We start from the raw sequence: 27,862 nt of genomic DNA, 5'->3' as shown, positions 1-27,862 counted from the left end.
TGGGGTCTCCTTTAGCAAGCTGTTGACTTGCTTTTCATGATTTTCTTGCAGTACTCTCATTTCTCTTCCCAATTTTTCCTCCACCTCTCTTACTTGATTTTCAAAATCCTTTTTGAGGTCTTCTATGGCCTGAGACTATGGCATATTTTTTTTTTGGAGGTTTTGGATATAGAAGCCTTGATTTTGATGTCTTCCTCTGATGGCATGCATTGTTCTTCCTCATCCCCAAAGGATGGAAGAAAATACCTGTTCACTAAGAAAGTAACCTTCTAAAGTCTTATTTTTTCCCTTTTTTCATCATTTTCCCAGCCAGTTACTTGACTTTTGAGTCTTTTGTCAAGAGGAGGGTATACTCTGGGAACCTGTAAATTGTCAGTTCCTTCAAGGTGGCATAATCAAGGGAAAGGAGTTTACTCCTCTCCTGGCTTGTGCTCTTATCTGTGAGCAACCAGAAGCACTCTGTTCTGCCCAGGAGGTGCCAGTAGGGTTCTCTCTCCAGAGCCTCTGCCAGCTCCAGCTGCAGTGTTCCTCCTCACCCCAGGACCACCACTCAGGCCAGAGATTCAGATCATTCCCCCAGGGTCTTTAGACTGAGGACTCCAAAAATGGATGCTGCAGCTGCAGTTGATGCTGCTGGAGGAGCTAGATGGAATTGCCTTCTCACCCAGGTGAGAAAGCTTTCTCACTGACCTTTGAAGCTATCCTTGGCATTTGTGGATTGAGCAATCTGGGAACTGCAACTGTTACTGGGGATTCTGCCCCTTGATGCCTGTTTCAGTCCTGTTCCTGCCAGTACTGCACAGCTAACGCTGAGCTGTGCACCATGGGTTGCACTCTGCTCCACGTCCTGTGCAATAGACCTTTGCTGTCTTCCTTCCAGGCTGTCTTGGGCTGGAAGTCTCTTTCACTCTGTTGTTTCATGGCTTCTGCCGCTATAGAATTTGTTTAGAGTCACTTTTTACAGCCCCATTATGGGCTAATGGGGAGAACTTCTACAGGTCTGATCTTCTACTCCACCATCTTGACTCTGCCCCCCAAAATATCTTTTTTTTAATAATAAAGGTTTCTTTGAAGTTTTTAGATGGTTCAGACTCATGTATTATCATAATTGAAATATTGGATGAACTAAAAGATACTAGAGAAATGCATAGAAGGAATAAATAGGCTATAAAATAGCACTGAGGATGAATCATGAACAAGGTGAAATGTAAATTATATCATCAAAGAGATTCATATCTAGAAAATATGGTGATCATGTGAATGAGGGAAGAGGTCAGGAGCTAGTCTGCTGTATTGGTGTCCATGTGCCACTATACTCTAGCATATTGGGTTGGGAGTTTTGGGAAGGAAATGCATAAGAGTTAAATGGGACAAGATAACATGGATGAGTTGTGATGTTCATCTTATCCCTCTAAGGGACTATTCACATTTCTTGATGAGACCAATCTGTCAATGTATAAGAAAGAATATATTTTTATTAATATTATTTTATTGATAATTCTTTTATATCAGCTTCATTTTCAAATATTTCCTTTACCCTCCCTTATCTAGCAAGCCAATCCATGAAACAAAGAATAAGAGAAGGAAATAAATCAATTCAGGAAAACTACCCAAGATTTCATCTGAAATTGACAGTGTTTGAAGGCTCTGTGCCCATAGACTTCCCATAGTAGACATGGTAACATGGGAAGCAATTGATCCTTTTATGAGAAATTGTGACTAGCATCAATTAGTCATTCACAAATTATTTACATCTAGGGATTTTTTCTGTAGTGCTAAATATCCATGGAGCACCTGCCTACCTCTACTTACTACCAAAATCAATTCCAACAACTTAATATATAATTTGTCTGAGTATTATTATAAATATATTTAAATATATGTCTTAAAACAATTATTTCAAGTACAAGTCTAAATCTTCAGTTGAAAAGTACAGTTGCCTTTTTTAAATTGAATTTTGTACTTTGAGGTCTCCTTATTTAGAACCCCTGGGGTAAATCATGTTAATTTTAACCCTAGTGCCCCTTGAGTGAGGGATCAGCGAATAACTATATCACGCCAACAAATGCTTCCAAGTGAAATAATTAAACAGGAGAGGAGAGCTAGCTGTTCACACACACAAAATGAATGTATATGAACTCCACTAAACTCCTAAGCACCTTTTAAACAGTGGAAATTGTGCAAAATATATTTTATTTACTTCTATTTCATTAGGGATAGCTGCAAAGAATTCAACTTATAAATTTTAAGTTGATTTTCTTTATTAATATTAGACTGTAAATGCTTAAGATAGTAAAATACTTCCTGTAAGTGCCCAAGTTACATAATTTTGACATATATACATATATTCTAAGAAGTTATAGGAAAGATTAATGGAGCAACCTAATTATTCAATATCATGAACACCACTAAGTCAATTATAGCACATGTGTCTGGCAGCCATCATATTTATTTTTTTATTTTTTTTAATTTATTTATTTAACTTTTAGCATTCATTTTCACAAAATTTTGGGTTCCAAATTTTTTCCCCTTTTGTCCCCTCCCCCACCCCAAAACACCAAGCATTCTAATTGCCCCTATCACCAATCTGCCCTCTCTTCTATCATCCCTCCCTTCCCTTGTCCCCATCTTCTCTTTTGTCCTGTAGGGCCAGATAACATTCTATACCCCATTACCTGTATTTCCTATTTCCTAGTAGCAAGAACAGTACTCGACAGTTGTTCCTAAAACTTTGAGTTCCAACTTCTCTTCATCCTTCCCTCCCCACCTAATCCCTTTGGGAAAGCGAGCAATTCAATATAGGCCATATCTGTGTAGTTTTGCAAATGACTTCCATAATAGTTGTGTTGTATAAGACTAACTACATTTCCCTCCATCCTATCCTGCCCCCCATTGCTTCTGTTCTCTCTTTTGATCCTGTCCCTCCCCAAGTGTTGACTTCAAATTGCTCCCTCCTCCCATTGCCCTCCCTTCCATCATCCCTCCCACCCTGCTTATCCCCTTCTCTCCCACTTTCCTGTATTGTAAGATAGGTTTTCATACCAAAATGAGTGTGCATTTTATTCCTTCCTTTAGTTGAATGTGATGAGAGTAAGCTTCATGTTTTTTTTCTCACCTCCCCACTTTTTCCCTCCACTGAAAAGTCTTTTACTTGCCTCTTTTATGAGATAATTTGCCCCATTCCATTTCTCCCTTTCTTCTTCCAATATATTTCTCTCTCACCCCTTAATTTCATTTTTTTAAGATATGATCCCATCCTATTCAATTCACTCTGTGCTCTTTGTTTCTGTGTGTGTGTGCGTGTGCATGTGTGCATGTGTGTGTGTGTGTGTGTGTGTGTGTGTGTGTGTGTGTGTAATCCCACCAACTACCCAGATACTGAAAGTTTCAAAAGTTACAGATGTTGTCTTTCCATGTAGGAATGTAAACAGTTCAACTTTAGTAAGTCCCTTATGACTTCTCTTTGCTGTTTACCTTTTCACGCTTCTCTTCATTCTTGTGTTTGAAAGTCAAATTTTCTTTTCAGCTCTGGTCTTTTCATCAAGAATGCTTGAAAGTCCTCTGTTTCATTGAAAGACCATTTTTTCCCCTGAAGTATTATAGTCAGTTTTGTTGGGTAGGTGATTCTTGGTTTTAGTCCTAGTTCCTTTGACTTCTGGAATATGATATTCCACGCCCTTCGATCCCTTAATGTAGAAGCTGCTAGATCTTGTGTTATCCTGATTGTATTTCCACAATACTTGAATTGTTTCTTTCTAGCTGCTTGCAATATTTTCTCCTTGACCTGGCAACTCTGGAATTTGGCCACAATGTTCCTAGGAGTTTCTCTTTTTGAATCTCTTTCAGGCGGTGATTGGTGGATTCCTTGAATACTTATTTTGCCCTCTGGTTCTAGAATCTCAGGGCAGTTTTCCTTGACAATTTCATGAAAGATGATGTGTAGTCTCTTTTTCTGATCATGGCTTTCAGGTAGTCCCATAATTTTTAAATTGTCTTTCCTGGATCTGTTTTCCAGGTCAGTTATTTTTCCAATGAGATATTTCCCATTATCTTTCATTTTTTCATTCTTTTGGTTTTGTTTTGTAATTTCTTGGTTTCTCACAAAGTCATTAGCCTCCATCTGTTCCATTCTAATTTTGAAAGAACTATTTTCTTCAGTGAGCTTTTGAACCTCCTTTTCCATTTGGCTAATTCTGCTTTTGAAAGCATTCTTCTCATTGGCTTTTTGAACCTCTTTTGCCAATTGAGTTAGCCTATTTTTCAAGGTGTTATTTTCTTCAGCATTTTTTTGGTTCTCCTTTACCAAGATGTTGACCTGCTTTTCAGGCTTTTTTTGCATCTCTCTCATTTCTCTTCCCAGTTTTTTCTCCACCTCTCTAACTTGATTTTCAAAATCCTTTTTGAGCTCTTCCATGGCCTGAGCCCATTGAATATTTATTCTGGATGTTTGGGATACAGAAGCCTTGACTTCTGTGTCTTTCCCTGATGGTAAGCATTGTTCTTCCTCATTTGAAAGGAAGGGAGGAGATATCTGTTCACCAAGAAAGAAACCTTCTATGGTCTTATTTTTTTTTCCCTTTTCTGGGTATTTTCCCAGCCAGTGACTTGACTTCTGAGTGTCCTCTCCACACCCACCATGCCTCCAGATCTGCCCAGCTAATGCTTGGGGTCTGAGATTCAAATGCTGTTTCCCAGCCTCAGGGCTTTCAGTGGAGGCAGGGCTGCCATTCAGTGTGAGATTAAGTTCAGTTGCTCAGGTCGGGGCAGGGCCACCACATGGGGCTCAGTTCCCTCAGGGGGTTTATGTGGAGACCTTCAACAATGAATCTGGGCTCCTGCCTGCTTGGGGAGCCCTTGTCAGCTACTACTTCCACGGCTGTCTCCCTAGGGGGCCCAAGCCATGGAGACACCCTGCTCCCCTCCTGGTGAGCCAAAAAGACTCACTCACCCCTGATGCCTGTGGGTGGGGTGACCTGTGCTGCTGCTGGAGATTCTGTCCCTGAAGCCTGCTCAGATCTGCTCCTGTAGGTGCCCCTGGCCAAGGCAGGGCTGGGCTCTGCTCTGAGTCTGGTGCATGACAGATCTTTGGTGTCTGTTTTCAGGTCTCTCTGGAACAGAAATCTCCTCCACTACATTGTTCTGTGGCTTTCACTGCTCCAGAATTTGTTGGGAGTTCTTTTTTACAGGTATTTTATGGGCTGTGGCTTCAGAGCTAGCATATATGTATCTTTCTACTCCGCCATCTTGGCTTCTCCCCCTAGCCAACATATTTAAAAGAAGAAACTGATTCAGAGAGATTCAGCAATGTCCCTTAGTACATTAAATCATGGTTTAGAACCCAGAGTAAATGATTCTCTGACTGAGTCTCATAGCTAGATCTAAACTAAAGGAATTTATCTTGAGATTATTATGTCAGATAACATGAGATAATATATGTGGATGTATTTTATTTAAACTATAAAGCACCATGTACATGTAAGGGATTGTTATCCCATTAGTCTCTCATATTATTTTCAGAGAAAAGATGAAAAGATTTGAACAAAATTGAAAAAATTAGATTCAGAAATAGTTTAATGGCTGGACTCAAAGAGTTGTCATTAGTGGTTTGACATCAGCTTGGAAGCTGGAGGGCAGTATTTAGACAAAGACACATATCGTATGCTTATCAAACTTGCTGGTGATACAAAGCCGGGAGGGACACAGAATGCGTTGGATGACAGAATCAGGATGTGAGAAGGAAAGGTAAGGGAAAGGGAGGAGAGGGAAGGAGAGAGGAAGGGAGAGAAGGGGAAAGGAGGGGAAAAGGAGGAGAGGGAAGGAGAGAGGAAGGGAGAGAAGGGGGGAAGGAGGGGAAAAGGAGGAGAGGGAAGGAGAGAGGAAGGGAGAGAAGGGGAAAGGAGGGGAAAAGGAGGAGAGGGAAGGAGAGAGGAAGGGAGAGAAGGGGGAAGGAGGGGAAAAGGAGGAGAGGGAAGGAGAGAGGAAGGGAGAGAAGGGGGAAGGAGGGGAAAAGGAGGAGAGGGAAGGAGAGAGGAAGGGAGAGAAGGGGGAAGGAGGGGAAAGGGAGGAGAGGGAAGGAGAGAGGAAGGGAGAGAAGGGGAAAGGAGGGGAAAAGGAGGAGAGGGAAGGAGAGAGGAAGGGAGAGAAGGGGAAAGGAGGGGAAAAGGAGGAGAGGGAAGGAGAGAGGAAGGGAGAGAAGGGGAAAGGAGGGGAAAAGGAGGAGAGGGAAGGAGAGAGGAAGGGAGAGAAGGGGGAAGGAGGGGAAAAGGAGGAGAGGGAAGGAGAGAGGAAGGGAGAGAAGGGGGAAGGAGGGGAAAAGGAGGAGAGGGAAGGAGAGAGGAAGGGAGAGAAGGGGGAAGGAGGGGAAAGGGAGGAGAGGGAAGGAGAGAGGAAGGGAGAGAAGGGGAAAGGAGGGGAAAAGGAGGAGAGGGAAGGAGAGAGGAAGGGAGAGAAGGGGAAAGGAGGGGAAAAGGAGGAGAGGGAAGGAGAGAGGAAGGGAGAGAAGGGGGAAGGAGGGGAAAAGGAGGAGAGGGAAGGAGAGAGGAAGGGAGAGAAGGGGAAGGAGGGGAAAAGGAGGAGAGGGAAGGAGAGAGGAAGGGAGAGAAGGGGAAAGGAGGGGAAAAGGAAGGGAGGGAAATAACAGTAATTAAGTGCATACTATGCTAAAAGCTTTACAAATATTATCTCATTTGAGATGATATGACACTTGTCCAAACTACATTTAGCTTTCTGAAATTTCATCATGCTAAAGTTTTACCTCTGAGTTTAAAAAAAAATCTACTTTATAAATACTATAGGAAGAAGGCAGGGTTAGATACTAGTTTCTCTCAAAAATAGCCAGAGGTTGATTTCAAATTCAATATGTGTCAATAGTATGATATGGCATCCCCCTAAATTGATGCACTTTTAGGATCCATTAAGAGAGATGTAATTTCTAGGAATAAAGAGATGACAATGACTTGGTCAGGCCATATCTGTAGTTTCATGTTCCATTCTCTGCACCACATTTTAGAAAAGACACAAATAAGCTGAAGAGCATGCAAAAAGAGCTTGGAGGCCATTCAGTAAGAATATTTTTCAAAGGATGGGGATGTTTAACCAGAAGGAGAGAAGACTTATGACTGACAAAATAGTTGTCTTCAAGAATCTGAAGAACTGTCACACGGTAGAGTGGTTAAGCTTGTTATATGTAGTTGCAAAGAATAGGACTAGAAGGAAGTAATGGAAACAGCCAAGGGACAAATTTAGGCTTGGTAAAAGAAAAAACAAAAGCAAACAGAATTTATAAATATTAGACCTATCCAAAAGTGGCCCCCATTCTTCCACCTCCAACTATCTATTGACTTGGATGTCACATAGGCACAGTGGTATGCTGGATCTAGCTCTGAAGGCATTCAACTGTTAAGTTTTAAGTATGGACATTTACATCTCAGAAATCAGCAAATATAAATCAATCTTATTTATTGTTTTGTTGATTGTTCAAACTTAAGAACGAGATGGAGAAAATGTTGATGATGCAGAATTAATTTAAAAATATGCTGGGTGTGCTTCTTTTTCTTCCAGTGTATCAATAAGCACCCCAACATACACAGGGCAGGGCCTGCTGTCACAGGTTCTTAGATCTGTATTCATAAAAGGAAAGGCAACTTTTGAGGGGTTAACAATCACTTTAATCAAACACATGTATCAATTCTTTAGTCAAGCACATTCATTTACCCATCTCAAGGAGTCAACACCCTGAACCTCAAAGAAAGTACAGAGAAATTAAAAGTCAACAGACAGGGCTTCCTCTCTCTGAATTCAACAGACAGTTGGACCCTAACTGCTTGACCATAGTTACCAGAGAGGGAAGCATGACATCTGAGTTCTCAATTTTGGGGGTCTCCTTTATGGCTTCCTAGAGTTCTCATTTGGCCAAACAAACACTTCTAGTCAGTAACCCCCAAAATAAAACCCACACCTCAGAGTCTTTATATGCTTTTTAGAGCCAGAGGCTATCACATCCCTAGAGAACCAGTGCCTCATTAGCAAACCTTCTTACAAATCTTCCCTGGCTAGAGAATGGGTGGGAAAGATCCTGCTTAATCATATTCAAATAAGGCATACTTCTTGATTATACTAAAACAAAAACAGCAAAAGATTCTATTTTACTTGCCATTACACTCAGAGAGCCAATTGTTAAATATTTACCAATATGTTTGACAGTTCAAAACCATGCTAGTTCTTCCCACTCTAACTTACCTCTTCCTAACTTTCCAGGTACATCACCATCCTTCCAACCACTTAGGTTCACAATGTAGCCATCAATTTTGACTGCTTAGTCTCTCTTACCTCCCATGTCCAATCTTTGGTAAATCCTCTCAAGTCTGTTCCACAATATCACTTGAATATAGAACCTTCTCTCTTTTTGACACTACCACTGTTCTGAGTTAGGGTCTCATCCATCTCTTTATTCTTGCATTATTGTGACAGCCTCAGGTTGATCTTGCTTTTACAAAGTCTATCTCCATTCCAATCCATCCCCCCACTCAGCTATCAAAGTCATTTTCCTAAAGTGCGAGTTTGACCATGTCACTCCCTATTCAGTAAACTCCAATAGTTCCCTATCACCTCCAAGATCAAATATAAAATTTTCTGTTTGGTTTTTTACAGTCCTTCAAAACCTGGTCCCTTCCTACCTTTCCAGTCTTCTTATATTTTATTCCCTTCCGTATACGCTGTGATCCATTTACACTGGACTTGCTGTGCCTCATGCAAGATCCTCCATGTCCAGACAGTGGACATATTCACTGACTACCTCCATGCCCAAAATAATCTCTCTCCTCATCTCCACCCTGAGTTCTTTAAAGTCCCAGCTAAAATCTAACCTTCAACAAGAATTCTTTCTGGATTTGCTTTAATACTAAAGCAAAATATTAAAGCAACATTAGTTCACTTTGCCCTGTTTATATCTTATAAGTACATAGCTGTTTGCATATTTTCTCCCTAGCCCTCATCCCCCATTGGAATATGAGTTCCCTGAGGGTAAGACAATTTAAAAAAATAAATTTTTTTCTTTCAATTACATGTAAAACAATTTTAACATTTTTTATTTTAGTTTTTAGTCCCAAATTCTATCCCCCCCTTCCTCCCTCCTCTCCCCTCTCTCTGAGATGGTAAACAATCTGATATAGGTTATGTGCACACAATCATGTACAGCATTTCCATATGAGTCATTGTGTGCAATAATGCTCAACAAAAAGAAAGGAAAGGAAGGAAGGAAAAGGAAGAAAAGGAAAGGGGAGAGAGAAGTGCTATCCTTCAGTCTGTATTCAGACAGCATCAGTTCTTTTCGTCATCGGTCCTTTGGGATTGTCTTGCATCATTGTATTGCTGAGAATAGCTGTGTCGTTGACATAGTTATTCATCATACAATATTGCTATCACTATGCACAATGTTCTCTTGGTTTTTCTCACTTCACTTTGAATCAGTTCTTTGAACACTTAAAATAAGTTCCTGATTAAATATGTCTATGGGTTCATGGATTCCCCTTTGTGCTTTCTCAATTACTAGGATACCTCCTTTATAGTAAAATCTTGTTCAGGATGTAGTGAAAATCATCTTATTTTTATTTGTAGACAAAACCTATTTTAAAAGTATAGACAGAAAATAAACAAGATTTAAGGGTAAATGAGACCATTTTACCAAGTAGTGATGAAGCAGATTAGAAGTAGAAATGGAGAGGAGATAAATTCACCAGGTCATGATAGCAGTGACAGGGGAAGAGCAAAATTTTGTCCTGGCAGATTATTCTTTAAGCAGGCTGGTGAGCCAGACAAGTAAGTCTCCAGCCCTCATAATTATATTTCTTTTAGCGTAGCAGTGGCCTTTACTGGTTGCTGGTTCTTGCCTCCCTATATCTGTCCCCTCAGGAAGCTCTCATCTCCTGAGACTTTCCCCTGTGGAACTTTCATATCCTATCATGCTTCAATCCTTTCTTCTAGATGAGAAAAACTACATTCCTAATCAGCACCCTTACTGGGGGGGGGTGTAATTATTTCCCTTCCTATAGAAAATGCCATTTTAATTATTTGCCTTAAAGTTTTAGGAGATCTTTATAATGATCTAAACACTAGAGAGGGGATAGCTTTGCTGGGCATAAAATTTGCATTTCATTTGGATGCTACCACATATTCCAATAACAGACCTTCTGACATCTGCCATAATGTTTTAATTTTCTAGATCACTGTCCTTTGTCATAATGATAACTTTAGATTGTTCATTATGATTTTAGAAAAAGTGTTTATAGCTCAATGAAGGTATGAATCTACATCATAATAACAATATTCAGTGTATTAGGTCCAAAGATGAGATTTAACCTAGCAATTAAAAGCAAATAAATAAACAAAAATCTCATTATTAAGATAGATTAAAAGTGTGAAGTCAAGGTTAGAAAATATATACTTTTAGCTGATTTTGATTTCTTCACCAATGAAATGGCAATATACCACTATCCAATCAATGCAGACACTATTTAGTCTAAGCAAGTAAAGGATAATAAGAATCTTTATAAAATTGCACACTGCTAGAAAAATGTTATGTCCTTTCACTAAGAGGGGGTCCTATTTGTGATGATAATGATAGCATCCTATCCCCTAAGACTCCCTAGTAGCAGAAACCAGGACCTGCCCCACTGGAGGTAGTCTTATCACACAAAGCTCTGTTGTGAAGGGTTCCAGACTTACTCTTTTCTGATTAGCTTGTGAAATGAAAGGAAAAAAAAGAATAATGAAGGGAAAATACGGAAGGAAAAAGCTGCTGTTTCTAATATTTCTCCTAAAATCATCCTAATTGCCCTGAGAAATCAGAAATGTTACAGAGACCTCTTTCATGGAGTGGGGTATGGGAACATTTTCATTTTCAAACTTTAAAGTTCCCAGGGCAATAATATTCCTCAATGGCTTTGGCTTGCATAGCCAACCCCTTCATTGTCTTGATGAGTCACAGAGGCAGGATTATTCAAAGTGGTGGACACATTTGTTTTAAATTTGAGGGACTATTTTCTGTCAGATCTCTAAATAGCCAATTTTGTTATTATTAATTAAGAAAAAAGCCAAGTCTTGCACTTTGGGAATATTAGCATGTAGATATTTTGGAAAATTGAATTGATGATATATGTCAAAAAAAATCATGACTGCTACTTCCTCCCCTGAAATCTAAAGACTGCTATAGTAGATTATTAAGTTAATGTACTAGACAGGCCCTTTAGTTCTCTTTTTTTCTTTGCTTTGTGCATAGTAGGTATTAATCAATATTTATTATTTCAATGCTTTCTGTTCCATTTCACTGTTCATTAACAATTCTAGTTTAGAGTAGATGGGGAAGGAAGTTGAAGTCGAAATAGAATGTTACTTAAAAACACCTTTTGTAAATGGAAAGAGAGAAGGTCAAACCTATTCATTGAAATTAGCTTTTAGATTATCTGTGAATTATATCTACTTACTCATGTTGCCCCTGGCCTTAAATAAAGAGTTAATTATACTGCAGTAATAAAGGTTTGAAAATTGAGAACAAACTTTCCATAAATATTATAAAGTTCAAAGTTTTACCCAAAACTCCAGAGTACATCTTACCTTTTAAATTGGGTTGGTATTCTTGGAAGAAAAAGGTCACTTGCAAGATATACTCATAGTCATTAATACTGTAAGAACAAGCTATCTCACAATATTGAAACATTATCTATTTAGAAATCCAAGGTAGAAAAAATTATTAGACAAAAAGGAAATTGTTGTGTTTGTCCTTCATTTTCAAAGAGGATGATGACATCAAAGAAATGATGACATGACTTTCACTTGACTTTGTTTTGAGTGAAGGAGGGCTGTGCAAGGTCATCAGCCTTACTTTTTCCTCCTGAGCCATCTGGATCCAGTGACCAGATATTCATCAAGATGACTGGACATGGCCCAGGATGCAATGGGAGACCTTGGCCTTTTAGGCTATGGTCTTTTCAGGTATTCACTAAAAGTGAGGTAATGCCCATTCACTGAATAGACCTCTTTAAAAGGTAGTCAGAGGGATAGCCCTTTTAACAGAAAAGAAAATAAATAGATAAATCACACTGGGAGGGTCAGGAGCAAAAAGGAAATATGTTATTTTTAAATGTCCAATTTGAAAAAAAATTTAAATGAGAAAATATGAATTAATTGTGCTCCTTTCATCATCATGCAAATATAGACATGTAAATATCACTAAACTTGACCATGAGCATTCTCTGTCATTAGAGTTCAGATGGAAGAGAAATTCATTAAATATGATGAGGTCATCCATGGGGCCCTTTTTGTGGTGACATTATGCTGTTTGCATCAACTCCTAGGAGATTTTAGACTCTCCTAAATGAGATCCGCAATCAAGTGCTTGGACTAATCGTTTATTGCAAGAAAAAAACACATGCATTAAAAACATCTAATGTTTAGACCATTATATATATTTGGATAGATGACCCACAGAGTTGGTTTACCAATGTATCCTGTATCTATATCCATATCTGCATCCTCATCTACATCCATATCTGTAGTTATTTCTTTATCTGTATTTATTGTGTGTGTGTGTTCCTCCTTCATTGTCCAAGAAGACCATGCCATCAGAGAAATAATGACATGACTTGCACTTGACTTTGTTTGTTTGTTTTTTTTTTTTAACACATTTTATAACAGATAAAGCAATTCAAACTTTTGGTCAGGTGATACATCTTTTTAAAGCACTTACAATATGGACCACAAAAGAATTTTTTTTTAAACATAAACCAACTGAGACACAGATAATATTTACGTTGCTAACTTCACAAGCTCTTGACCTAATTGTCTCCACAGTGTTACTAAGAATTAAAGGACCCTAACTTATTGTTGTTGGTCTAAAGTCTTATGCCTAATACCTTAATTTTAGACTTAACCTCAGATGTTCCCTACCAATAATCTATAATTTAATGAATCTGGCATTAAGCTTACAAACCTTTTGACTATAGGAAATTGCCACCAAGAGTAGGGACATTGCAGGGAAACAATATCTCCCCAACTTCATGTCAATTCCAGGCAGAAGTAGATTGACCACTTGCATTCAGTCAGGCTTAAAGTCTGCCAGGTATCAGTGGGGAAATTGAGTCAGGAGAATCCCACCTCAGCCCTGGCTGACAGCCACTCTCCCACCCTTCCCTTGAGATCACCTATGCAGTTCATACCAGCATCTCATCAGCTTACTGGCATCATGTAATGGAGACTCAGATCGCCTTTCTTGCTTCCCATACCTGGAGTTAGACTCAGAAGAACATTCACTTAATAGTCCCACAGCATCTAAAAATGGCAAGTTCCTATAATCAGGTTTCAAATATGATTATAGTTTCACTTTGGCTAAGGAACATCTTTTGAGGCAAGTCTTAAGTGGCTTACTTGCCTTTCTATACATGTTCTAGTTCCTGATTAAATGACAATAATAAAATCTAATTTACCATTAAAACCTTGACTTTTCCATCAATGCCAAATTTTATTCAAGGTTACCTTCCTCTTGGAAAGTTAGACTGAAATTCTTTTCTCCAAACTAAAGATGTCATTGATTTATTCTCAGTACTTAATTCAGTCTATTGTTTTAATACTAATTGCTTTTACCTCACTTTGTAACATGACCAGTTTTTCTCCCCATCACCCCCTGTCCCCACTTCCTAATATCTTGCATTCTGATTACTCCTTCCCTCAATGTACCCTCCTCTCCATCACATCCCACCCCTGTCCTATCCCCATCCTCTCTCTTTTCTTGCAGTGCAAGATGAATTTCCATACCCCTATCCCTGTAGTTCTTATTTCCTGATTATATGCAATAAAAATTCTCAACATTCGTTTTTGACTTTGTTTTTTTTGGGTGAGGGAGAGCTGATTTATTGTGTATAGGTACTGCAGATAGACAATGATTTGGATCAAATGAATCCAGGAATAGACAGAATTGAATTAGGAAAGTGGTAAGAAGTTTTCAATGAACTCAAAGTTCCTTCTTAACTAAAACCCCACTTTTTAAACAATCAGTATTTTTCAATTGAACACAAATTACATGCTTACAAATTATGGGATATTGCAGTCCATAGACTAAGCAACTTAAATTGTGAGTCATGCAGCAGGCAACAGAGAGAGGAATGGTGGGCATAAATAGGTTATAGAATATTCCCAATGATGAATTCTTCATTAAAAAGTGGCATGAAAGCCATACTGTTCTTTGGATGCTACTTTTGTCATTATCATAGGAAGAAGAAGGTGGGCTATTCACATAGTGAGGTTAAGAGATAATATATGCAACCCTCAAACATAGCAGGATGGACCTATATGAAGGATTTATGGGAGGATGTGGCAAGAGTCTCACAGGATGAGAAAATGTGATGGGTTACCAACTGCCTTGGTTCAATGAATACCCACATCAATGAGGTCACAAATCGGCTGAATCAAGCAGTCAGCTAATCAACAGGCCCTGCTCTGTTCCAGGTATTGTCCTAGGCAATGTGGATACAAAGACAAATGAAAAAAAATCCCTACTCAAAAAGAGTTTACATTCTAGAGACAGAGACAATAACCCAATAAAGTTTCAAATTACTATGAATTTTGGAACAACCAATGTGTATGTATTATGTGTGCACATACATAATTAGCATATGTGTGAATGTTCAGAATAATGTAAAAAGAATAAATACAAATAAATACAAAGTAGTTGAGTATAACAGAAAGACATCACCTAGAAGCTTAAGCTGCATCTTGAAGGAAGAGAGGGATCCTCTGAGGTAGAAGTTAGGAGGGAGTGAAATCCAGACATGGGGGATGACCAGTTTAAAGTCATGGAGATGGGAGATGAAATGACTCATGTGAGGAACAGAGACGAGGTCAGTTTGGCTGGATTGCAAGGTATGGGAAAGGGAGTAAGGTCCAATGAGGCTGAAAAGATAGGTTGGGTGAAAAGTTGTGAAAGATTAAAATTTTTTTTTAAATTTATTTTATTTTTAATTTATGGAATAAAACAAGTATTTCCATAACATAGTATAATTTTTGAAAAGATGATTTTACATGAAACTGTAAATCTATTATGTTCAGCTTACTGTTTTTAAATATATAATAAAATTGTCATGACAATTTTTTTCCTTTCTTTGTCTTTCCTTCCCCACCCCTACCCCCTGCCCTAGAGACAGGTACCATTAGACCCAAATATGTATATATGTAAAACCATCCTCTGGATGCCTATAGTGAATGAAGGTTTTTTTTTTAACTAAACAGAGCAGTTTATATTTTATTCTAGTGACCATAAGAAAGTACTGAATTCCATTAAATAAGGAAGTAAAATGGTCAAATCTCTCCTTAAGGAAAATCACTTTGGCAGTAAGATGCAGAAGAGACTGAAATGGAGAGATGTGAAACAAGGAGACCATTAGGAGGCTATCATAAGACTTTAGGCAAGAGATGAGGAGGATGTGAAGTAAGATGAAAGCTATGTGAGTTGAGAGAAGGGAGAGAAGATGTTGAGGAGATAAAAATGGTAAGAAGCATTGGAATACAGGCATATCAGTTCTAATTTGCCTAAAGTCATGACTCTTACTTTATACTTTTCCCGTTTAAAGAGCCTAGAAAAAAGCATGGCTACGGAAACCACTGAACATTTTCCAATTTATGCCAGCATACATTTTTGAAATGTGGATAATATTGAAAATTAATTTCACAAGATATTGCCTAATATCATTTAGACTCTAAAGGCAATCCCTGCTTATTCTTTTACCCTCATAGAGATAGGCAACTTTGAGGATAGTTAATCCATAGTATCTCTCTGGGAAGGGGTCAGGAGTTAGAATGTATTTTCACTGATAAAAAGGCATCAAAAAGAGAGGAAAATGTTTTGACATAAATCAAAGGAAAGATAAAATAAGAATAAAAAGTTTCAAGTCCCCAACCCAGGGCAAGATTTTTCAAATTCTTGCTTCTAGTGATTCTCTGGGTCTGTGGTTCTCTCTGTTTTTAGTTATTCAATCAGCATGAAGGACTTCACAGTAAAGATTTTGCTGGGTTCTTGGCTCAGTGAATAGTGACGGTCACCCTGCCCAGATACCTAGGACATTTTTATAGACCTATTTGGCAGTACATTTTCATTTCACTACAACAGGGACTAAATTTGATGTTCTTCAGTAGCATATGATATTATCCACATTATATTCCTGATATGTGATGGGTTAGAAGATAACCTGACATGAACTGAAGATAAAATAAAAATAGTACAAAATGAATCTGGGTTAGTAAGATGGGGCTAGATTACCAAAGGATCCTAAAAATAGCAAAACCACCTGTATTTCAAGTGCACATAAGTCCAGTCAAATTGCCCCCTTAATCTCTTTCAATATGCACCTCTCTATTTCCTAACTTTGCATAAGTCAAACCTCATGCCTAGAATGAATTCTTTACCTCATCCCCACCCATCCCCCACCACTTAAAATCCCTTGATTTTCTAAAAACTGATACCACCTAAATGAAAACTTTCCTAATTTCCCCTAATTTACACACATGCATATACACACATATCAACTATTTTCTATTGTATCTATTTTCCTTTTGTTCTATACATACCTCTGTAGGTATGTTGTCTTTATAGGTAGAATGTAATTTCTTTGAGGACAGGAACCATTTCATTTTTGTCTTTGTATTCCAGTGCCTGGCACAGAGTAGAATCTCAATAAATGTTTATTGATGAATAGATTGATTGGTGTGTGTTTGTCCTTCATTGCCAAGGAAGATCATGCCATCAGAGAAATAATGACATGACATGCACTTGACTTTGTTTTAAGTCAGAGAGGGTTATGCAGGTCACCAGCCTCACTTCTCCTCCAGAGCCATCTGAATCCAGTGACCAGATCTTCATCAGGATGACTGGAGATGACCCAGGATGAAGCAGTTGGGGTTAAATGACTTGCCAGTGAGTGTCAAGTGTCTGAGGTAAGATTTGAACTCAAGTCCTCCTGACTCCTGCACTGTTGCTCTCTCTACTGCACCACCTAGCTGCCCCAGATTGATTGGTGCTCAAATACTAATTCCATTGCCCAATACCCATACCACATTGAACAAATTATTCGATCCTTTATGACTGCTTTTGTACTACTAAAATGAGAGACTATTCTACTTCTAAATCCATGAACCTTTGAATTTATTTGGATTTTAATTTTTGAAGAGTTTTGATCATGGGAGTGACCTCATAAGAGAATTCATTAAAGGGGGAATTTGTACATGAAGCATCATGTTGAACTGGATGACCATTAAAGTCGCTTCCAGTGCTCTTGGATTGTATGTTTAAGGAAAATTAATGTTCACTATATGTAAAACAAGAGGGAAGAGAGTTTAGAAATTGGCAGTAATCAGATGTTGAAGGACAAGGACCAAGATTATAACATGGGAAATGGAAAGGAAAGGATAAACATGAATAGTTTGAAGGAAGAAAAATAATCAAAAGTTTTGATAACTAAATATGACAGACAAAAAAGACTGATGATAAGATGAAGATGATTCCAAATCATGGACTCATACAGCCTGAGATCTGTAGAAAGCCCTCAGAAGCCACCTTAGAGTTAGAAGTCTACTACCTGAAATATTTTCTATATTTTATATATATCTAATACAACTACTATTATAATCTGATCCTGAAATATGTCCTATATTTTCTATATAATTGAATATTATAATCTTATCATGTCAGTCTGGTGAGCTCATTTTCTTATTCAAAAATTTTTAATGACTTACATTCACTGGTAATGCTTAAAACCCTTTGTCTGGCATTCAAAGGTCCCCAAAAGCTAATTATCACATTAGCCTTGCAGTCTTATTTCATATTCTCACCAAATAATTGTGTTCTAGTCAAACTGAACTCACTCTCTATCTCCTGAACACATCCTTCATTGTTTTTCCTCATTTTTTTTGTTCACACTGTTCCATGTGTGAAATGTCCCTTCCACCCCTCCACCCCTTTGCCTATTGAATTGTTACCCATTCCTTAAAGTCCAACTACAATGGCAGCTCTTACATGAAACCTTTTCTGATGTTCCTCATTGGTAATGGACCCCCATTAGAATTTTCATAATATCTTATTCCATATCTCTGCAATGTATTTACCATGTGTCATAGTTATCTGTATATGTCTTATTTCCCTAATAGATTCTAATTTCAATAAGAAATGGGACTGTGTCTTATCTAAATTTTGTATCTTCTCCCACTACTGAGTACAATTAATACTTTACAAACACAGCAGGCATTTAATAAATGCTTGGACTGAATTAGATATAGTTACAATTAAGTAGTTGTAGCACCAATAAGATATTCATAGTGCCTACAATAGCCATGAATATCCCAGTGCAATTCTGAATTGTGAAATACCACAGACTCTCCACAGAGAAGACAGAACCAAAACATTTATTCAGACACCAGAAAGCCAAATCCACCATAGTAACAAAAATCTGTATACAATAACAATGCAGAGGACAACACCATTCCTAAGTCTTCCTACTGCTGGGCTTCCCACAAACCAGCTCCATTAGACAAATCACAAGCAAGCTCCCTTAAATAAAATCACAAACAAGCTCTTTCATTCACACTAGCCAGCTGCCTGCTTGTCTGCATCCTTCCTAACTGTGATGGCTCTTTGACTCACTTCCTCTCAGCTCTGCTTTAACTCTGCCTCTTCCTGTTCTACCCTTCTTGCTCCACCCTTTCAGCAAACTCCTCCAACTACAGGCTCCATGTGACCCAGGCAGGTCACATGGGCCTATAAATGAATGGGAAAGATCTCCCCATGTAAATTACCATTACAGTGATACAATGGAAAAGAGCACTATTCCTAGATTCAGGAAGATCTGTGTTCAAGTCCACTCTAAGAAACTTACTACCTGTGTGACCTTGAGCAAGTTACTTAAATACTACTTGCTTCGATTTCTTCCATTGTAAAACTTGGATAATAACAGTACCTACCTTGCAGGGTTGTTGTGAGGCTTAAATGAGAAAACAGATGTAAAGTCTTAGCATAGTACCTGGAACCTAGTTTGTGCTTAATAAAGTGTTCATTCCTGTCACCTTCTTCATCACTGTACATATTCTGAAGATATATAAGTCAATGGAAACTAAAGTCCCATAACTGAAGAAAACAGGGTTTTTCTGAATTACTCTTCTAATTTCAAAAGTAAGGAGAGAGAGAGAGAGAGACAGAGAGAGAGAGAGAGAGAGAGAGTAGAAAGGGGTGGGGGGCTTTTATGCATTGAGTGCCACTAATACTCATTGTGGGATCTTGGGGAATTTCTTTCGTTTCTCTGGGACTCAGTTTCCTTATCCGTAAAATGGAGTCAGATTTAAAAGCTCTCTATGGTCTTTTTGAACTCTAAATCTATGATCTTCTGTTTCTCTGATCTAGGAATCGGGACAATTATAAGACAAATAATATCAGACTTTTCTCCTGATGGAAGGATGAAATTAAGTAATAATTCATTTTCAGGACACAGAAAGAGATAAAGGAGGGGGGTCTGCTTAGCCTTAGTCGATAGTAATTGAAATCTTCCCTGAGGGACCAATAACCTGAGACAGTACAGATTCTCAAGGAATGCAGCTTCAACATCCCTTTCTTTTTATAGCATCTTCCACTTATAAGGAGTTTCATGACTATAATTAAAGAATTTCAAAATCTAATCAGTTTATTACTCACGTAGTGTACCTCACTAAAGACCAGAAGTGAATTTTGGTCCCCTTTTGTACACCAATAAAGCCAAAAAAATTCAATATGAAGAATATTTTACATCATGTGTATAGTTTCATCCCTCTATTATTTGCTAAAGAGTCCTAGGACAATATTAATTTTTGGAAATCCAAGCTCATGATATCTACTGCTATTTTTCTTTTCAATTTGGATTTGTCTTACTCTCAGACCTCCCTTAGAACTCCTGGTAAAGACCTTGACCTAAAATATTAAAGCAAAAGAGACTTAAAGGAGGACAAAAAGATGTAGGATGATAGATATTTTAGAAAGAGTTCAGTTTTACATTTTTATTTAATTGGCGCACAGTAGGTGCTTGATAAATGTTTGCTGACAATCTGAATTCACTGAAGCAAAAATAGCACCTGAATAAAATTTACTGTGTGGGAGGAAGGAGGCTCACAAAAGATAATTTTAAAACAAATAAATTAATTATAGAATATCACAACAAAGATATGCACAGGCAGCTTTTTTTGTTATCTCCATGAATTAGAATGAGTAAAATGGCTCAAAAGTAGAAATGGATGATGTTCAGCTATAAAAGCCCTTGATTATTTTGGTGTCCACCTGATAAATGTAGATAGGAAAATAGTCTGTCCTTTTCAAACTTTTACTGTTCTTTTCTAGATTGTAGACATGCTCAACAAATAAAAAGAAAATTCCCCACTGATACCCAGGACTGGGACATACTCCTCCTCAGAAAAATGAATTTATTTATGTACAATACCTTTCGTAAATTAAGGGAATTCTGGTTCTGAGAGAGCTGATCAAAATTCTACATTAGAAATTTATTTTCTGCTCAGTTTTATTAATTAAAATTATCTTCACTCACCCTCTTGAATTAATAAAATGTGGCTGGCAGTCATTGCCATAGTACAGGCCACAGTTGGGATGAAAATGTGGTTGCTAGGATACCTTCATTAGTTCATCTCCATGTTACACCGTTCTATCAATTAATGAAGAAACACTCAAGTTAATTCTCAGCAACATTTATACACATTCTTAGCATATGATTTCCCTTATCTCCCAGTGACATTTCTCCTTCTAGCATTCACCTTCTAATCCATAAAATATTAAACACGAGGTGATCACATCAGTTTACAAATTACAGTAATGATGCAACTCTTCTCCTTAACCTTTCCATCCACTTTCCATCTTCAGGAAAGTTCACACAGAGAAATATCCATGGCTGGCCTAAATTATTTTTCTGCTCATTGGTTTTCTTTCTGACTTGACAAAGGAATGGATACGAGGTTTTGTATTATTTTCTTAAAGTGACATTTTTACATCCTTTCAGATCCCTCTAAGAGGAATAAAATGGAAGAAGTCAGAAGATCCTAGGGAAGGCACACTTCCACACCAGTAATTGAGAATATTCTCTAGATTATAACTTCACTCTCACTGGATATATTTAATGCAGATGTGAGAAACAGGGTCTTAGGAATCTATTTCATATGACTTTTATCTCATTATAAGCTTTGCTGCATACTGTCATAGGTCACCACTTCACATAGCATGATAGAAAAGAAAATGATAAATAAAAGCTTTTAATAAGATAAAAAATCTAGTTTGCAAATGATTTCTTCAATTTAATGGTTACTAATTCAAACATTGGTTTACCAAAACAAAAGCCAGGAAGTTAAAAAGCAATTGGAATATGAGGGGGTAATCAGACTGAAAAATTTAGATGCTATTTTAATAGATATTCCTTTTTTTTTGTAAGAAATCAAAAAGTTTAAAGATAATTTCCCTTCCCTGTGGAGAGAGTATCTACATGTTAAAAAAATCTGCTTTTCAAATTAGAAAATTATGAAATAGACAGACTTTCTCTGTTATAGCCACACACTCCTATTTCAACCACCCAAGTCCAGACCTACATAATTTCTCCCCTAGACTATTTTTAGAGTTATATCTTGTTTTCCTTCTTTGAATCTAGATACTCTCCTATATATTCTTCCCACTGATGGCTGGTCAAGAAATATTCTTTTTTTTTTTTTAATTCCAATATATTTATTTATTTTTAGTTTTCAACATTCATTTCCATAAGATTTTGAGTTCCAAATTTTCTCCCCATTTCTCACTTCCACCTACTCCAAGACAATGTGCATTCTGATTACCCCTTCCTCCAATCTGCCCTCTCTTCTATCACACTCCTCCCTTCTCTTATCCCCATCCCCTCTATTTTCTTGAAAGATAAGATTGATTTCCATACCTCATCGCCTGTATATCTTATTTTCCAGTTGCATGTAAAAATAATATTTAACATTCATTTTTAAAACTTTGAGTTCCAACTTTTCTCCCTTCTTCCATCCCACCCATCTCCATTGAGAAGGCAAGTAATTCGACAAATGTTACACATGCGTAGTTATGCAAAAGACTTCCATAAAAGTCATGTTGTGGAATACTAATTGTATTTTCCTCCATCCTATTCTGCCCCCCCCCATTTACTCTTTTCTCTCTTTTGACCCTATTCCTCCCGAAAAGTATTTACCTCAGAGGCCGAGCCAAGATGGCAGAGTAGAAAGACGCACATACACATAGCTCCTAACCCACAACCCACAGAACGGCTAAAGGGGACCAACTCACGGAGAATTCTGCACCCAGAGGCCACGGAGTATTGGAGCGAGGGAGATTTCTGTTCCGGAGAGACCTGCAAACCTCTCGCGGGGGGTCCTTCGCGCTGCAGACTGGGCGCTGGGACTGGGAGCTGAGTGAAGCCCTGCAGTGGCCACGACACCGTGAGGAAAAGATCCAAGCGGGCTACGGGGATGGGATCTCCAGTGGCGGCACAAGCCCCTCCACCCACAGGTGACGGGGGTTGGTGAGAGAGTCTCTTTGGCGGGTGGAGAGGGGAGTGGGGTGCCCCCATGGCTCGGGGCCCCCCCCCCGAGATAGAAGCTGAGAGGCAGTTGCAGACAGGGGCTCCCCAAGTGGGCGGGAGCCTGGATCCATTGTGGAAGGTCTGTACATAAACCCCCTGAGGGAACTGAGCCTGAGAGGTGGCCCTGCCCCGACCTGACCATCTGAACTTAATTCTCACACTGAATAGCAGCCCTGCCCCCGCCAAAAGCCCTAAGGCGGGAAGCAGCATTTGAATCCCAGTCCCCAAACGCTGGCTGGGAGGACCAGGAGGCGAGGTGGGTGTGAGGAGAATATTCAGAGGTCAAGTCACTGGCTGGGGAGAATGCCCAGAAAAGGGAAAAGAAATAAAACTATTGATGGCTACTTTCTTGAAGAACAGACATTTCCTCCCTTCCTTTCTGATGAGGAAGAACAATGCTTACCATCAGACAAAGACAGAGAAATCAAGGATTCTGTGTCCCAGCCCACCCAATGGGCTCAGGCCATTGAAGAGCTCAAAAAGAATTTTGAAAATCAAGAGCTTTCCCAAATGACATTTTATTTAATCATATTTAATGATTTAATTTTTATTTAATATTTAATATTTAATCAAAGAACCCTTTGAACTCAGTTGTGGAGATATTAGTACCCTCACTTTACAGATCAGAAAATTAGGTTTCAGGGATGTGATGTTACTTGTCTAAACTCACAAGACAATTGGGTAAAATCAAATCTTCTGAGTCCAATGTCATTGTCTCTTCCCTCCCTTTCTTCATCATTAATAGAATTATGTTTTCACTGGTAACAGAAACTCAGTATATTGACATATGATGAAAATGAAGATGAGTTAGAGAAAAACAGTATGTGAGAAAAGAGGGGTGAATGGTCTAGAAGGTATGTCAGACTCAAATAGGAATTAAACCATACCTAAGAATTCCTGTGGGCTGCATACTGACTTGGAAAACCACATATTAATATTATCTAATCTAATTATATAATCTAATTTATATCATGAAATGCTTCCCTTTTACTTTTTTATCTGGTTTGGGACCACTCAAGAGTGTTGTGACAACGTGGCCAGTGGCCAGGTATTTGATCTCTGGTCTAAAAGGCAGCAAGATACAATGACTATAATAACCAAAAACTCCTGTCAGAACTCAGAATGTTATTGAGGTGAGAAAATTCATGCCTGGAAAAGTCATGTGGTTTGCCCCAGGTAACACAACTGCCAGAACCAGATTTTGAACCTAGGTTTCCTGGCTCCTGGTCCAGAGTTCTTTCCCCTAGTAACATCTCTATCTTGCCTCCCCATCGAGTCCAAAATACTGTAAACCTGCTAAAGTTCATTCCAATTTTATATACTTTTATATACTTCCATCTTTTTTAATTCCAGAAAGTCTAAATCAAGCATTATATTGTGGCTCAAAACCCATTTTCATATATTTTCCTTGGGAGGCAGTTCCTTGAGAAAAACAGAGGTTTTTTGTTTTTTTTTCTGGCACATCTTCCTCAGCATGTGAAGCATCAAGTGATTAGAAGTCAACAGGTTAGGAAACTCTCCTAAATTTCCTGAGATCCCATTACTGATTTTACAGAGCTCTCAAAATTGTTTCCTGACCCACTGTTCTTACACTGGGGCACAATGAAGTTAGTGATGTGATTTGCCAAAACCACATATGAAAATTTCAAAAAATAAATAATAGTGAAATATATTTCTTTGTCCTATAAAGACCACACATAGGCTTTAGAGAATTGAAAACAGCTGTGTACCATCTCGCCCACTGGCCTTTGCTTAGAAAGACTGCATCTGCCTGGGCAGTCTGTTTTTGTACTATCCCCATTAGCCTATTTCCATAGCTATTATACAGATAGGCTGAACTGCCTGGAAATATTGTCAGTACTTCTGGCAACCAGCCTTGGAATACAGTGGTATCTTTCTTTTTTTTTTACATCCTATTAGATATTCTAAATTTAATCCAAAGTCTTCAAATGAATATTGTGGGGTTTTTTTAAAAAAAGATAGTAAGAGGTCTAAAGGCTAGAAAACCTTGGTTCTATTCTAGACTTATTATGTTACCTATCTTTTGGCCTCAGCCTTGGGGTTATTATATCTGGGAAGATTGAGGAATGCTGGGTAAACTGCCCAGTCAGCAGAGAGCTCCCCTACTTCCCAAATAAAATACCCTTGTTGGTGGTTCAAAAGGTGGTTGGAATGATATTCTGCAATACTAAGTTAATCGTTCAATTTAACAAATATTTATTAAGCTCATACTATATATCAAAGACAGCACAGTATAGTTGATAGAGGTCTGGTTTAATGTCAGGAATACTTGGTTCAAGTCTTGCTTGGATACATACTGACCAGTTTATACTGGGCAATTAATTCATTTTATCTCTGAGTGACCCAAGCAATTATCTAGACTTTATGGAGTAAGTAGCATCCGAGTTGGACCTTGAAGGGAAAGAAAAAAGTACTTGTATCCTCAGGACATAGCACAGTACTCAGCATGAAGTAGCCACTTAAAACTTACTGACTGAGATAATACTGGAGAGGTAGACTGGAGACAGATTGTGGGAGGCTTTATTGTGTTATTATTGTTGGTTGTGCTTTTTGTTGTTGCCTTTAGCTAATGACAGGATCAATTTGTGTATTAAAAATATTTCTTGGGGGTGGAGCCAAGATGGCCAAGTAACAACCCTCACTTTCTAGAGCTCTGCCCCCAAGTCCAGTCAAATACATGTAAAAAATGACTCTAAACAAGTCCTGGAGCTGCAGAACCCACAGAAGGACAGAGTGAAACAAATCTCCAGCCAAAGCAGCCTGGAAGGTCACAAGGAAGTGTCTATCATGCCACGTGGGGGGCAGGGTGTACTCCAATATGGGCCATGCTGGCATAAAGAGGACCTCAGTAGGCCTTGGGGAGGCTGAATTTCTCACACCTGTGGCAGTTTCCAGACTTCAGGACCCCAAAACACCAAGAACAAATTGGAAGGTCAGTAGAAAAAGCCTGTGGGAGAGTGGAGGGGTCTGGCCCCAGCCCCAGGGCAGCAGAGGGGAAAGGGGGTAAAGGAGCCTGCAGTAGTCACAGCAGCAGCAGGGGTAGAGACAGAAACTGTTTCTGGACCTCTAGGCCCACAGATTGTGGTGGAATCAAATGGCTGATAGTACATCCCCTCACCCCCAAGCAGAGATCTATATTGACAAAGAGCTCAAAAGTCAAGTAAATGGCTGGGGAAATGAGCAAAAACCAGAAAAAGAATCAGACTATAGAATCTTACTTTGCTGACAAGGAAGACCAAAGCATGCAAGCAGAAGACAACAAAGTCAAAGCTCCTCCATCCAAAGCCTCCAAGCAAAATATAAAATGGTCTCAGGCCATGGAAGATCTCAAAAAGGATTTTGAAAATCAAGTAAGTAGAGCAAAAACTGGGAAGAAAAATGAGAGTGATGCAAGAAAATTATGAAAAATGACTAAACTGCTTGCTAAAGGAAATCCAAAAAAATGCAGAAGAAAATAACACTGTAAAAAATAGACTAACCCAAATGACAAAAGAGATCTAAAAGGTCAATGAAGAAAAAGAATGCCCTAAAAAGCAGAATTGGCCAGATGGAAAAGGAGATCCAAGAGCTCACTGAAGAAAATAATTCCTTGTCCTCCTGACTCCAGCTTTTACTGGTGAGGGGACTGCCCACTTCTCGGGAAAACTGAATAAAGGAACTACATTCATCTAAAGAGATGGAGGTTCAACCATCGCAAGAAACAGATTCATTAATCCATGCCAGTAGTGGTGACTCACACAAGCAAGATAGCACAAGTGTCAATAGTGTTATCACAAGATTTGTGTCTCGTGAAGAGAAAATCTTGTCTGAAATCCAAGAGGAGAAACAAACACTAGAAGAATTAAAACTTTATATGGACAAATACCTCCCAATTTCACTGGACATGGTTGATATCCAAGAATCTTCAGAGGAAGATGAAGATTGCTTTAAAGAAAACTCTTCAAGAGACAAAGGCACATCACTAGGTTGTCTGCCAAGCAACCTCCAGGCACATAAGAATACTGTGGAAAATATCAGAGGTGTCAAGAACAACATCAGAAAACTCTTGTACCAGCTCTATGAAGTAATTGAATTGACTTATCAATGCAAGCAAGATTCTGAAGAAAGGCAGAATTACCATAAGGCCCTACTTGAGATGTGGAGCAAGTGGAGTAAGAACCAGTCTGAAAATGTGGATGGTGATACACAGCACCTTGAAGTCCTGACTCTGGACATGTCCTGTAGCATTGCCCTGAAATTACAGTAGGCCTTCATGGACCTCATGCCTAAAGTCTAAGGTCTCTCAAGCAGCCTCCAAGACAACCTCCAACAGGCTTGTTATGACATGCAGGAGCTTCATTCTACCTTTTCCATGAGTGGTGGTTTTCAAGATCTAGATAAGCACCATCTGACTCAGAGCCAGTTAAAGCTGACCCAAGCCCAGGGAAGTATAGAAAAATTATCCTGTTTCTTAGAAAATAGTATTCCTTCTGGTTGGGTTATAGGACCACTTTCTCCTTTTGAATATCCCTTCTCAGAGGGAATAACCCTCCCTAAAGAAAATAACATCTTGAATTGTGATATGGGAGCTGGCAAAGAAGTGTTGTGTTAGTTTATAGTTCACCACTATACTCTGAATGCTTTTGAAATTATGATAATAAAGTTGCATTGAAAATTAAAAAAACAAAAACCTCTGTTTTTCTCAAGGAACTGCCTCCCAAGGAAAATATATGAAAATGGGTTTTGAGCCACAATATAATGCTTGATTTAGACTTTCTGGAATTAAAAAAGATGGAAGTATATAAAAGTATATAAAATTGGAATGAACTTTAGCAGGTTTACAGTATTTTGGACTCGATGGGGAGGCAAGATAGAGATGTTACTAGGGGAAAGAACTCTGGACCAGGAGCCAGGAAACCTAGGTTCAAAATCTGGTTCTGGCAGTTGTGTTACCTGGGGCAAACCACATGACTTTTCCAGGCATGAATTTTCTCACCTCAATAACATTCTGAGTTCTGACAGGAGTTTTTGGTTATTATAGTCATTGTATCTTGCTGCCTTTTAGACCAGAGATCAAATACCTGGCCACAACACTCTTGAGTGGTCCCAAACCAGATAAAAAAGTAAAAGGGAAGCATTTCATGATATAAATTAGATTATATAATTAGATTAGATAATATTAATATGTGGTTTTCCAAGTCAGTATGCAGCCC

General features: G+C 38.5%; 1 pseudogene; it reads left to right on the top strand.

Annotated features, from left to right (window-relative positions):
- Positions 1–605: 605 nt before the first annotated feature.
- LOC140502367 (perilipin-3-like) lies at positions 606–27,261 on the top strand (annotated as a pseudogene).
- Positions 27,262–27,862: the final 601 nt, after the last annotated feature.

This window comes from Notamacropus eugenii, chromosome 4 (genome assembly GCF_028372415.1).
Source record: "Notamacropus eugenii isolate mMacEug1 chromosome 4, mMacEug1.pri_v2, whole genome shotgun sequence".
NCBI classification, from domain to species: Eukaryota; Metazoa; Chordata; class Mammalia; order Diprotodontia; family Macropodidae; genus Notamacropus; species Notamacropus eugenii.
Note: the sequence above shows the minus strand (reverse complement) of the source record. Positions and strands in the feature narration are given on the sequence as shown.